Raw genomic sequence first — 13,911 nt, 5'->3', positions numbered from 1 at the left:
TGTAGAGGGATTAAATGATACAATAAATGTCATTATTGAATATGAACGTTTTGGTTATGATTGATTTATGTTAAGTCCGTAATCAGATCGTACATTATTATTGATTTATGTTTCTTGATTGATATGATAAAGCATGATTGATATGATTAGCGATTTTAATTTTAATGTTTCATATTTGAGGTTACCATATTTATAAGAAATAATGTAACATCCATCATTTTTTATGTATATATATATATATATATATATTATGTTAGTATCAGCATTATAACTTCCATCCAAGAACATATATATATTAAATTTTTTTATGTTTATAAAATATTCGATCCAAGAACATATATATATATATATACATTTGATCCTAGAACTTATATATTTATATTACATACATATATATATATATATATATTTTGATCCTAGAATATATATATTGTTAATATAATGCTCATATTTTCATACTCATCCATCATTTCGTGAAAATTAATTTTTTTACTTTTGTATTTTGTTATAATACAATGAAGGCATAATTTAGAGGGATTAAATGATACAATAAATGTCATTTTTGGATATGAAATCTCGGTTATGATTGGTTTATGTTAAGTCCATAATCAGATCGTACATTATTATTGATTTATGTTTCTTGATTTTCCTGAATATGAAATCTCGCAAAGCATGATTGATATGATTAGTGATATTTCTTTTAATGTTTCATTTTTGAGGTTACCATATTTATAAAAAAAATTAACATCCATCATTTCGTCATTAACAATTATTTGATGTTACCATAATTAAAAAAATCTTTGTCAAATTTGTTATAAAAGGAAAGACAGGTGAGTAAATTATGTCTTATGTTTTCTTATAAACACTCTTTCTCACATTTCGTTCATACCCAACAAAAATGGATGTCTTTTGTTTTGTGCCTTTCAAAAATATTCTAGATGGATCGCATAATCCTCATATTCTGATTGGTAATTCAATTTTTTTTTTGTTCATGAAGTATCAAATCCCCTTCTTATTATTTGAGGAGACCATTTGACAATAAACCTTTATCTCATGTGGGATTTACAAGTGTGCTATTTCTTAGATGTCACAACCACAATTCACCTCACAACTTTTTTGAAAAAACCCTCTTCAATCTAGGCTAATTACATATCATGCCATTACAATTAATATATAGTATATGTTTCATTTTATGCATATTCACTAAAGACAAACAATGAAATTTAATGAGTTGCTAAATCAGGAAAATATCAATATTGTCAGTAATTATATTCTTCGGTTATTATTTAACCATTTTTTAAAAAAAATTGGATACTCGAGATCAATAAAACAAAATGAATTAGTTGTGGGTGTCTTTTCTGTTTCTTTCAAAAAATGTTTTAAGACAATGGAAACTTTGGATCGATTTCCGAAACGTGAAATTTATTGTTTATATTATATACAATATTTTGAGTACTCTAATCGTTGAGAGTTTGAGTTTACACTATTTTATAAAATGTTAAGTCAATGTATAATGTTTTCAGAACCATGATTACAAAGATAACTTTAAAACTAAAATAATATTCGTAAATTATTAACATTTATAATCGTCAGCCACTTTTCGGGATTTCAATTATGTTTGAGTCAATGAATTATATTTACGTGAATCAAAAATAAACTTAATGAAGTAAATCTTGATGTCAAGTCAAATATTAGTCATAAAATTTGAGTCAATCAATCATATATGAGATTTCAATTATGTTTAGTCTATATTGTATTCTTTCCTATTTTAGAGCTAGACTGATGTAGAAACGTAAATCACATGCTGAAAATGATCACAATAACAACAGCAACATTATGACAAGCTTTCACAGTAAAGTAATTTTTATCAATCAATTATATTCGGTATTTCAATTATGGTAGTCTATTATATTCTTACCAATTTTAGATGAAAATATAAGGATTGATTGTGATACATGATAGTAACCTAATAAATTTTCAAAATTAAAAAAAAAATATGCGATTGATTACTGATTTAATTCATTTTTTTCAAAACTTACAGTAATGTCGTCATTAAGTGTGTTGCTTATGGAACACTTACTCATGTTTTCTAAAATTTATGGAATTCGACAAATGTTAACGTACTTTTTGTTTTACAGTTTCGGCAAATTAATTGGGGAAAAGGTAATTTATTATATTTTTTAAAACCGGTTGAGATAATATTATCTGTATATTTTTTTAAAATTTTTTTTATCATGATAAGGTCGATTCAAGAATTTGACTAACATTTGAGCCTAATGATGTTCTAGAAATTGATGCTTTCAGAAAGAGGTAATATATTTCACTTAATTACTTCCCATTTATAATTCTTTGTAATTTGATAAGTTTATATTCTTTGTTATGTTCTTTATAGGATTACAAACGGAGAGTTTTGAAGATACTTTTCACATCAGTTGTTGTTATTGATTGATTTTCTGCGAAACTTTTTTTTTAAGTTCTACTTTTCATAATTTATTATTATAATGTCTACGTTTTGTTTTTTTATGGCAGCAATAATTGGATTCTCTATTTTAATCCCTTATATATTAAAATAGAAGCACTTTTAGAGACTAGCCTTATGTTCATGTGTTATTAACAAGAATGTCATTTCCTATGTGGCAACACCATATTCCTTCTCAACCTCTTTGTGTAAAAATCCTCTTCTTACTAGACTTATTAAATTTTTTGCCATTGTGAATTAATAGTAGCTTAACATAATGTTTTAGTCATATTAATTGATATTAATTGGTTATGTGCATTGATATGGACGATAATATCAAATCCGGTAGGGTTTTTATAATGTTATACGAAACTAATATGATAGTAAATGATATATATAGTCACAATTAATAGGGTTTTGACTATATATATGATTTATATTTTTATAATATTATATTTCTTTACGACTCTAAATTATAAATGATATTTTTCAGGGACTGGAAATATAAATAATTCATACTTTTTCTATAAAACTTTAGTACATGACATTTATTTTGATGAATATTTTTTTGTATTTTATGGGATACATGACATTTATTTTGAGATAGACAATATAAATTGTTTTATATTATAATATCAAAATGTCGTATATAAAAATTTATGAGCAATCTTGAAAATTATAAAATACATTCAAAAATGAATTCTATATTAAATTTATTGCAATCCCTAATTTTTTGCAAAAATACTTTTTGATTACAAAATTATCATAAATGATGACATATATATTGAAAATGGAAATTTATATAATTCTTTTCGATTAAATTTAAGGCAAATATCAATCTTTAATGTGGACTTCCTTAATTTATGCTATATACATATAACACTTTCTATGATTATCTGAAAATCTCTGATTATAATCATATACAAAATTAATAGGATAGTCTAATATATATAGTCACAACTGATAGAGTTTTGACTATATATACAATTCATATTATTATAATATTTAACTTCTTTACGATTAATAAATGATACATGACATCTTTTAAGAGATTAGAAAATATACAAGAATCATAATTATGTTCTTCTATAAATATTTAGTACACGACATTTATTTTGAATAATATTTTTTAGTTTATGAGATACATGATATTTATTTTGGGATTGGACAATACAAACTGCTTTATATTGTAAAATCAAAGTCGTATATAAAACATTATGAGCTTACATTCAAAAAGGAATTCCATATTAATTTTTTTGCATTCCCTTAAATTTTGCAATAATACTGTTGATTACAAAATTATCATAAATGGTGATAGACATTTAGTTTGTAAATTTATATAATTCTTTTCGACTAAATTTAAAGAACAACCCATTTTTAATGTGTAATTCCTTAGTTTTCGCCATATGTTTATAATAATTTCTATTATTATCTTGAAATCTAAAATTATAATCCTAAACGAAATTAATAGGATAGTTTATATATTAGTCACAACTGATAGAGTTTTGACTATATATATACGATTCATATTTTTATAATATTTAATTTCTTTATGATTCATAACATTCTTTAGGGACTGGAAACTATGATTATAAAACTTTGGTATGTGACTTTTATTTTTATTAATATTTTTTTGTATTTTATGGGATACATGACATTTATTTTGAGATAATATAAACTGTTTTATATTGTAAAATCAAAATTTTGTATATAAATTTTTTTGAGCAGTCTTGAAATATTATAAAATACATTTCAAAAAAGAATTTCGTATTAAATTTCTTCCAATCTCTTAGTTTTGTGCAATAAATGTTTTTACTAAATTATCATAAATGGTTACAGACATTAAATTTGGAAATTCATATAATTATTTCCGATTAAATTTAAGAAAAACATCATTTTTAATGTGGACTTCCTTAATTTTCGCTCTATACATATAATACTTTATATAACTGTCTAGAAATCAAAGAACAATTAGGAATTTACAACATTACTTTGTGGCAATATCTAAATATATCAGCTGATGAGAAAAGAGATCGAATCCAACATCCGAACCGTAGCCCATGATCTCATGTCTCATCAAGATTTTTAGTAAAAAAACTCTTTATAAATAAAAGATAAATCAAAAGAAACTCATACGTATTTTGAGTCATAATGGATATTAAGGTTCGATAATGGTCTCTTTTACAATTTTGAGTTCTAATAAACCCACTAAATTTACTTCAATTTATTTATATTCTTCTTACAACTTTTATGTACTTCAAAATCAATATGATTTTAATGAAATATAACGATTTAACTTCGATAATAAGACAATTACGTTTGTCAACCATAATAAAATTATCATTATCCGGATACTTCAATAAATTTTTTGTTGATTGAAAAATTCAATAAACCTCTAATTCCAAATTGGTTTTTTTTACATTAATCTGTATATCAACATTACTTATGCTAATTATACCATATGTCATTTTTATGTTTTTAATATCTATAATTAAAATTTATAATTTCTTTTGGTCCGTTCGCCCCGCACAGGGTGCGGGTGATCACCTAGTCAAGTATTAAAAGAAAACAAAATGAATGAACGGAAATCAGAACAAATAAGAAAAAGTGAATGATTTAAACCTTAAACTAAGAAATCACCGGCTGTTTGGGATAACATATTCATTTATCTAATCGATATTTTGGTTATGCAGACTTAATATAGCACTTTCATGAAAGAAAACGAAATTACACATTCTTGCATGAAGATGTCCAACACCTGTTTAACAATCTCTCAAATGTCACCAAGAACGGGGAACACGAACATGAAACCAAGAGTGAATCCAAGAGCGGTACCTGCCTCTTTAAATACATTGATCCTGTGGTCAGGGATACAATCCTGGGAAAAAGAAAAGAAAAGAGATTCCAACACTTGATGCAATCATGGCTTACGTATGACGTTTGAGGGCGTTTGACTTATCATCATCATCAGCTTCATTCCAAAATCTGGTCCTAACATGGTTTTTATTCTTTTTCGGGAAGGTTAATACTAGCTAGAATCATTCATTTGTAACTCTTACAAACCAGTTTCATTAATATAAATATTCACATTTTGGCAAAAAAAAAGAGGGTGAATCCTCCTCATTCTTTAAGAGATCAGGTAAACCATTTACTCCAATCGCTCGACAGAACTGATGGAAAAGTCACAAAACTGATGGACAAATAACCTTAATTATATTTCCGAAAATTTTAAGAGCATCATCAACATTGAGAAGACTCAACTAACTTTTTCGGGAAAAATAGTCGTAAAGAAATGAAAAGATTCAGTAGCATGACTTATGTTTACAAAATTGGCAGAGCTATTTATATAAGAACAAGTGAAGAAATGTTATCGTTGAATCTCTTCCACGAGTTGAACCAAAAAAAAAATCTCTTACACGAGAAACTACATTCCTCCTTTCTCTTTTTCTTTTTGTTATTGTTTCTTTTTTTTTTGTCTTGAGAGCTTTCTTCTACAGATGCTCTAATATTTACGAGTATTATGGATCAGGCAACGTGTTGGTCTTCTCAGGCCGAAAAAACCAAGTGAAAGTCTTGGTGACTATTGCGAGTCGAACCCGGGGCCGTACGTGCAGCTGCAAGCGGTATAGAACCAGACTAACTCGTCCCGGTTATGTAAAGCAAATTAACAATTCCTAAATAAAATGTAAATCAATAGCACTCAGAACGTAAAAGAAATAGTGTAAATCAAACCCAATACGAAAAGGATCAAAAGTACTTAAAACGCTAAACTCGTCTTCTCTCATTTCGTTCTTATGAGTATTGTTTACTTTTATTTAAAATAAGGGTTTCTGGGGTCTTCAATTTGGAAGCTATTCGAAAAAGACATTACATTTGTCATGGTTAGGCCGTAAAGAAGGCCATGGTTCCACAGTTTCACCATAAACATTCTCCAACACCTACACAAATACTCAAATATATCAGCAAACCCACTTTCTTCTCTGACACACTTGTCAAATTAAACACTAAAGCAAAATGAGTTAAATTGACAACTGAAATGATCCAAAGTTGTCTAATGCACATAAGAAAGTAAATTAGTCATAAATATAAAATTAAACAGGATCCCAAAACTAAAAATCCAAATAAGATTCATTACAATCAAACATACCGTCAGTCTTACTAGCACCTCGCAGCCTAGTCCAAGATGAACCCCTGCCTTGAACTCCCTACCTGACTCTTCTGCCTCTTACGTCTAGATTTCTTTGTACTGCTATATGTTGTAAATTTTTAATGGTTTACGTAAGATTGGCACCCAAATGCGAGTAAGATAAGTAAAGTCAACATAATAGGCCAGACAACTTACGAGAAAAAGAAAAAAAAAACTTACGAGAAAAAGTATGTTTCATTCCTTACGTTAAGGTCGTCCTCATTAATCTGATTTTATTATTTTACAATTACATTTAGAAAGCTTTGCTAAGAATAATCATCAATTTGGAAAAACTACAAAGACAGAGTATACTATAGCACCATTTCTACTACTAGCAGGTTTGACACCTATATAAGCCAGGACACTATTCTACAGTTCAGCCTTGATGACCACAATAGGTACAAGCCATATCGATGTCATTGTGATTTTATTTTATCTATGCCATTGAAGACAATAGCAGAGATCAGTTTGCAAAACAACAATGAAATATACCAGTTCTATTTAAACATTCAAAAGTCAACAGCTCATTGAGGATATTATTTTGGAAATAAGATGTACTAACCTCGGTGATCATTGTCTCACTCTTGAGAGACACATTTACAACCTGATATTCTTCATTCACCTAAAACCCAAGTGGGACAGATTAGTGGGAACCATAGAATACTGAGCAATAGCTAAACGAAATTTGAAGTTCAAACCCAAAACTCAAAACTGAAGAGATCATGGGTTGATGGCATGTGACATTGCAGTCCCTACAACATGATGATAACAGGACTTTTCGGGTCCCTATCAAATGCAGTAGTATAAAAGGTTGTCGAACCAATCCTAGGTGATTTCAATGCACTGAGAATACAAATCCATGCTTAATCTAAGCGCAACCAAAAGTGAGATGAGTTTTAAACTAGAGTAATACTAAAATGCAGTAAAACTGTAAACTTTCTTTGATTATGAGATGGGAGAACTCATGGGAATAGGGATTAGATCTTGGGTGATCAAGTTTTGAACTAAAGGGGATGACTTTCAATCAATCTAGCAATCTTAGGCCTAGACACAATGCTAAACAAGCTCTATCCCTAGATGAATGTTCATTTGCTAAAGCAACTCAAGCATCAAATTCCTTTGGTTGAATATTGCTAAAGCAATCATTAAAAACAAGCCTACTAGCCATCTTAACACCTTTAACAACAAATTCCTTTGGCAAAGTGTGTTAAGAGCTTAGAAGAGTTGACTCAGACATTTCATCAAACACCTTCCGGGTGTGAAATGTCTAGAGATCAACCTTTGAGAGGCCAACTCAAAAGAAGCAATAAGACTACTCTAATAGCAAGGAAATAGATAGATAGAACATAAAACCCTTTAGATCTAGCTTAATCACCCTTGATCTCCCTAACCCATGAATCCTAAGAGGACTACTCACTAATCACCATGATCCTTCTCAAACCCATAAGAGATTCAAGCTTAATCATGAAAAGAAAGAAAATAAGAACTCAAAATAACTCAAGAACACAAGAACAAAATGATGATTTGATTCAAAGGAAAGAACTTTATCACCAAAAGGTTTGTGTTTTCTTCAGAGATCATAAGATAATCCCATCATTTGGGTCTAAAAAGTATTTATATGATCCTTCCAAACCCTAATGGTTGATAATAAAAGGTCTAAAAAGCCCTTAAAAGCATTACAAGTCGCATAAGTAAAAACACGCAGCGGAGTCGCAACCCCGCTGGCTAACCCCGCTCCGGCCATTTTGCTTCGTCTCCTGTGGTAAACCCGAGCGGCCTTGGTGACTCCGCTCCGTATGGCTGCTCAACCCCGCTCCGGACCTCACACCGGTGTCGTGACTCCGCTCCAAGACCCCGCTCCAGCCACTTCACACCGTTTCTCGTCGTAAACCCGAGCGGTGTTACTTACGCCGCTCCAAGTACTCGTTCCGACCTCGCTCTGGATCACAGCGGACCTGCGAACCCGCTCCAAACACCCCGCTCCAGACGCTAATTTGCACAATCCCCACCTTTCACCTCTTTTGATCCATAACTCATCTCAAACACCTCCAAAAACTCCATAGCATGCTCCAACACCTGACAAGGACTTATGCATGCAAAATGCAAGCTAAAGAAGCCTAAATCCTATTCTAAATGATCAAAATGTGCAAGATATCAAAGCTAAAAACATGCAAATGCACAAGATATCAACTCCCCCAAACTTGTTCTTTACTTGTCCTCAAGTGAACTTGCAAGAACTCATAGGGAGAGAGGTTTGAAGTTGGGAGCTCATAGCCAAAAGAGAAACTTCCTAACACTCAACTTAACATCCTAAAGAAACATAGCAAGTAGCAAAAGCACACTATCATATTATACTCTAGCTTCTCTAGGCCTATCAATACCCCTATACCTCTACACAAGTTGCAATGCTTATCCATCAACAAGCTCTTTAGACCAACTCTCACATTCATTTATACAAACACATAAGGTGAATACTTGCAAATGGGCACATGATCCTAATCATTTGGCTTGGTGAACAAAGTGGTCAAATGTGAATGAAAACAATGGCTCAAATAAATCATGTCAAAGTGGCAATCACTCAAGAACAAGGAGCTTGATCATTATGCAAAATTTATCTAAGACCAGGAGCAATTTATGCATACATAGATCCATTCTCATCATTCTACCCTTTCCCAAGTGATATAACAAGCTTCACCCCTTTTCATATTCATCCCAATACCCAAAGTAACCCACTTTATCACACTCACCTCATGAACTCTTTAACTTAACCATCTAAGGATCTTTTTATTAACTTTCCACAACTCTTAGCTCTATCTACCTTCCCACCATCTTATTGATTCATCATTTTTTTTTTTTCTTTTTTTTTTTTTTTTTTTTTTTTTTTTTTGGGAAGGTTCAAATAGATTAATTCTAGAGATTTCTTATTTTTTGATCCTTAGTGGCTTCTTTCTCAACTTTTTGATCATTTTTCTCATCTTTCTTATCTCCCAAACCCAAGATAACAAACTTTAGATTAAACAAACCCACTAACCATCCTAGATGCTAACTCAAACGAGGATCCTATGCTAGCAAGAGATGAGAACAAATCTATGTCGCTCCCAATACTCTCAAGATTTTGCACATGACAAGCTATCAAAAGGAGGCCTCACTCAAGCAAATCAATGTTGGTCTCAAAGAATGGCTAAGGGTTTAGGGTAGGAGAGTTCCATTTGGGTTAACAAAGGATAATGAATGGAATAAGATAACCCAAATGTGTATGAGATCCATGATCAAGTATGCAAGTGCCCATATGCAAGAGAGATTAAGTTCATTAAGTTCAAGTTCAAATTGGAGTTGGCTTTCAAGAGCAATGTCAATATCAAGCAAGCAACATGTTTCAAGAAGAGTTTTCAAGGCTCGAAGCGTGCAAGGATTTAAAGAGATGCTTAGGCTACTTGATATGCTTAACTAGGGCGTCACTTTGAGTGCTAAACAAGCCCTTTGCAAGGCATTTTAAATCACCGCTCCCTATGCAGACGGATGCAATCTATATGAATGCTTCTAGACTCAATCTTAAAGGATGCTAATGCAACTACATGCTTATTTTTTTTTTTGGTTTTCTTTTTTTTTTTTTTTTTTTTTTTTTTTTATATGTAAATAGATATGTACAATGCATGGCATCAATGCAATGACAACAAAGCAAACATGATCAAATGCTTGGTACCTCCCCCAAACTTAAATCACACAGTCTCTGTGTTATTAAGCTGAAGGAGATACCCAAAGACAAAGCTAAATGCAAAGAAAAACTGATATATACAAAGAAAGAGTGTAGGCGTACCTCTATGGAGTGTGAGTAGAGGCGGTGGCCTCTTCCTCGGAGTCTTCTCCACCGTCAGTAGAGTTTAGAGATGGAGATTTGTTTCCTGAACTAGAGGGGAGGATGTCTGGGTTTCTGTTCCGTCTCCTGATCTGTCTGGCTGTGAAAGGGAGGCTGAGGGCTAGGGGACCAGGATGAGGTTGAGGAGCTGAAGTGTCTCCAAGGTCGAAGTCTGCTGCACTGCAGCCAGCTATTGCTCCTCTAGTTAGGACTTCAGTCACTTTCTTCATGAACCTAGCAGAAGCTTGTGCTTGCCTCTTCATGGCTTTGCTGAGCTCCTTGCATTTGGTCTTGAGCTTGAAGATTGTTCTATCCTGATGCTTGTTCCATCGCTCAAGCTTTCCAATGTGCTCGTGAGCGTCACGGAGGGGACCGGGGGCTAAGGCTCCAGCATACGGCTGAAAGTGGTATCGACGAGGACCATAGACTACTTCAGTGGTGTCCTCAGAAATCTCATCTTTGTGCAAGCGTGCATATTGAGCTGCTGACATACTCTGCTTCCTCTTGCTTAAAGCCATGGGGCCTAACTTTCCATGAGGTCCAAGGAAATGCTCTTCTCCAATAGCAAAGCTGACAGCTCCTGGAATTTCTAGACATGTGATACTCTTGTTGGGGAGGATTAACTCAACAGGATTGCCTTGATTCTTGTACAAGTAGACACATGAACCAAAGTATCTCCCACTGAAGTATTGAGCAACCTTCATATGAGTGGCATCAAGGAAAGTAGGTCCTGCTGCATCACGCTTTAAGTCTATATACGCCAACTGAAGCAATGGTGTAATCATGCCACCAATTCCAATCGTAAGCTCTGAATCAGAAGAAGACCAAGCCCAATCCCTATAATACTCAAGGCGCGTCATGAAGAACCCTACCATTCCGAAGTCTTTGTAGAGCTCATCAACATCAAAGGGGATGTCTTTTGGCGCAAAACGCTTCAGAGCCAGGCAAAGGAGTTTCAAGTCCTCTTCATCACATTGCCGGGCTCTTTTCTTGGGAAGAAAGCATGTTCCAGCATCCTATGAAGGTAGCGAATAGCTGGGTTCCTAATGGCTGAGCTCTTGTCTCCACCAGAGCTGTGGCGTGTACCAGTAATTAAGTTCCACACCTTTGCCGGGATGTTGCCTCCTTTGCGAGTCCTCTGAGCTTGGGGAGACGAAAGTTCCTGCATCCTTGAGACCAAGAGCGCCCAATGTTCTTGAAGGTTATGTTGTAGGTCTGCCTTCGACTGTGAATGTAATCTTTCCCCATCCTTGCCTCACATGCACAGATTGATGGTAAGTCACCCTCAATGAAGCCAAGAACTCACTAGCCAGATCTTTGTAGGTGGGATAGGCCAAGGAGTAGAAGTCTGACATGTGCATGTTGCCTAGCATGGCCTTGATGTCATCATCGATACCAATCTCCTCCATCAGCTCAGTGTCACCAAACCGTGTAGGAGACCATGTCACACCTCTCTTCAAGAAGTCCAGAAACACTGCAGGGGTTGGCTTCTTTTCTCTATCTCTGTCGGCATATGGCATTCTCCGTGATCAGTAGACTTCTTAGCTTTCTTGGTGGAGCTGGCTCGTCCTCACTGTCATCATCGCTTTCGTCTCTGGTAGAGGATGCTGGCATCTTCCCCTTTTTCTTCTCTAGGTCGCTTGCTTTCTTAGCTGCCAAAGCTTGCTGTCGAGATGATCCTCCAGTAGGTATGGAAGTTAGAGCTTTTCCTCTCAAGGCAGTTCTTTTGCTGCAGCTGCTTGCTCTTTTTCTTTTCTCTGGGCCTGGGTTATCCTCACCATTGTACCTTCAAATTAAACCTGAAGAAAACTTAGTATTGGCAAGAGTCAAAAAGATAAAAGCTTGAAGAAATGAGAGCAAGCTTATCAACTTAGCAATCTATTGAACAAAAGAGCTCACACAAGCTTTAGAACATTTAAACTAAGCTTAAACAAACTCCAACATGACTCAATTATACACCATTTCGAATATCCCCAATTCTCAAGAACCCTAATTTCTCAAACTCAATCCAACTCAATTCCACCACGAAATCAACAACCCACACACACATATATAAGCTTTACCAAATCTATTTGAAGCCTAATCAAGCAAGAAATTAATCAAAATTGAACTTTGAAAAATTAGGGTTCATGAACCCACGAAAATCAAATTTTAAATCAATACCTTGCTCTAGGCGAAAAGGAAATGGCGAAATGAAGCTTAAAAATAGATTACAGGGGCTAAAGCTCGGATTAGAAAGAAGAATGGAGAGATTTGGTGGGGATTTGAGTGAGTTGAGAGATTTTGGGTGAAGAGGAGTTGAGAGAGTGTAAGAGTTGTGAGGAGAAGAATGAAAAGAGAGGGATGAAATCGAGTGGGGAGGTGCAGGGTTTTGACGATCCGGTTCGATTTAAGCGGTTTCGAACCGGTTAAATCCGGTTAAAGGGAAAAGAAACACTACCTGGGCGTGGAGCGGTGTCGTGTCCCCGCGGTGAGACCCCGCTGCGTCGTTTTTTTGTCCAACTCGTCGTAAACACCGAGCGCCCATGATACTCTCGCTGCAGTATCCCCGCTCTTTGGCTGGAGCGACCCTCATGACCCCGCGTCGCTACCCCGCCTATATTGAAAACGACCTCAAACCCCGCTCTGAGTACCCGCTGTGCAGCTATAGCTTCCATTTTTCTCACAACTCGGAATGTGCTCAGCAAACCACACTGACTCCACTTATCAAAAGGGCTAGAAAAAAGAAAATCCTAAAGGAATATGTAAAGGATAGACATGGGACTTCCTCCAAGTGAGCTTGTTTAAGTCTCTAGCTTGACTTTGCTTCCTTTAGGACTAGGTTGGGGTGGGATCAGAAAGTGGAACCGAAATCCATCTTCCTCTGGTGTAGTAGCCATGTATAACTTGACTCTTTGTCCATTGACTGTGAACTCCCCTCCATTCTTATTCCATAGCACAATTGCCCCCATTGTGTCTCACTTCCTTGATTTTGAAAGGTCGGACCATCTTGACTTGAGCTTCCCGGAAACAATTTCAGCCTAGAGTTGTAGAGGAGAACCTGATCTCCAACCTTGAACTCTCTCTTCAAAATGCCCTTGTCATGAAAAGCTTTGTCTTTTCTTGTAGATCCTTGAGCTCTCAAAAGCATCCATCTATCTCATCAAGCTCATGTAGCTGAAACATTCTCTTCTCCTTGGCACTCTGATGTCAAAGTTCAACAGTTTCACAGCCCACATTGCCTTATACTCAAGCTCAACTGGTAGATGGCAAGCTTTTCCATAGACAAGGTTGAAAAGGTGTGGTGCCTAAGGGAGTCTTGTATGCTGTCCTATAAGCCCAAAGTGCATCATCAAGCTTGTCTGACCAGTCTTCCTCTTAGTACCACAATCTTCTCCAGTATGCTCTTGATTTCCCTGTTGGAAAGCTCCA

The 13,911-nt window shown here is 34.4% G+C and overlaps 1 pseudogene; it reads right to left on the bottom strand.

Annotated features, from left to right (window-relative positions):
• Positions 1-6,309: 6,309 nt before the first annotated feature.
• Positions 6,310-13,911, bottom strand: part of LOC130510087 (polycomb group protein EMBRYONIC FLOWER 2-like) — a 26,885-nt pseudogene continuing 19,283 nt past the window's right edge.

The sequence above is a fragment of the Raphanus sativus genome, chromosome 3 (assembly GCF_000801105.2).
Source record: "Raphanus sativus cultivar WK10039 chromosome 3, ASM80110v3, whole genome shotgun sequence".
Classification (NCBI taxonomy): Eukaryota; Viridiplantae; Streptophyta; class Magnoliopsida; order Brassicales; family Brassicaceae; genus Raphanus; species Raphanus sativus.
The sequence above is the reverse complement of the archived record's forward strand: the minus strand, read 5'-3'. Positions and strand labels throughout refer to the sequence as shown.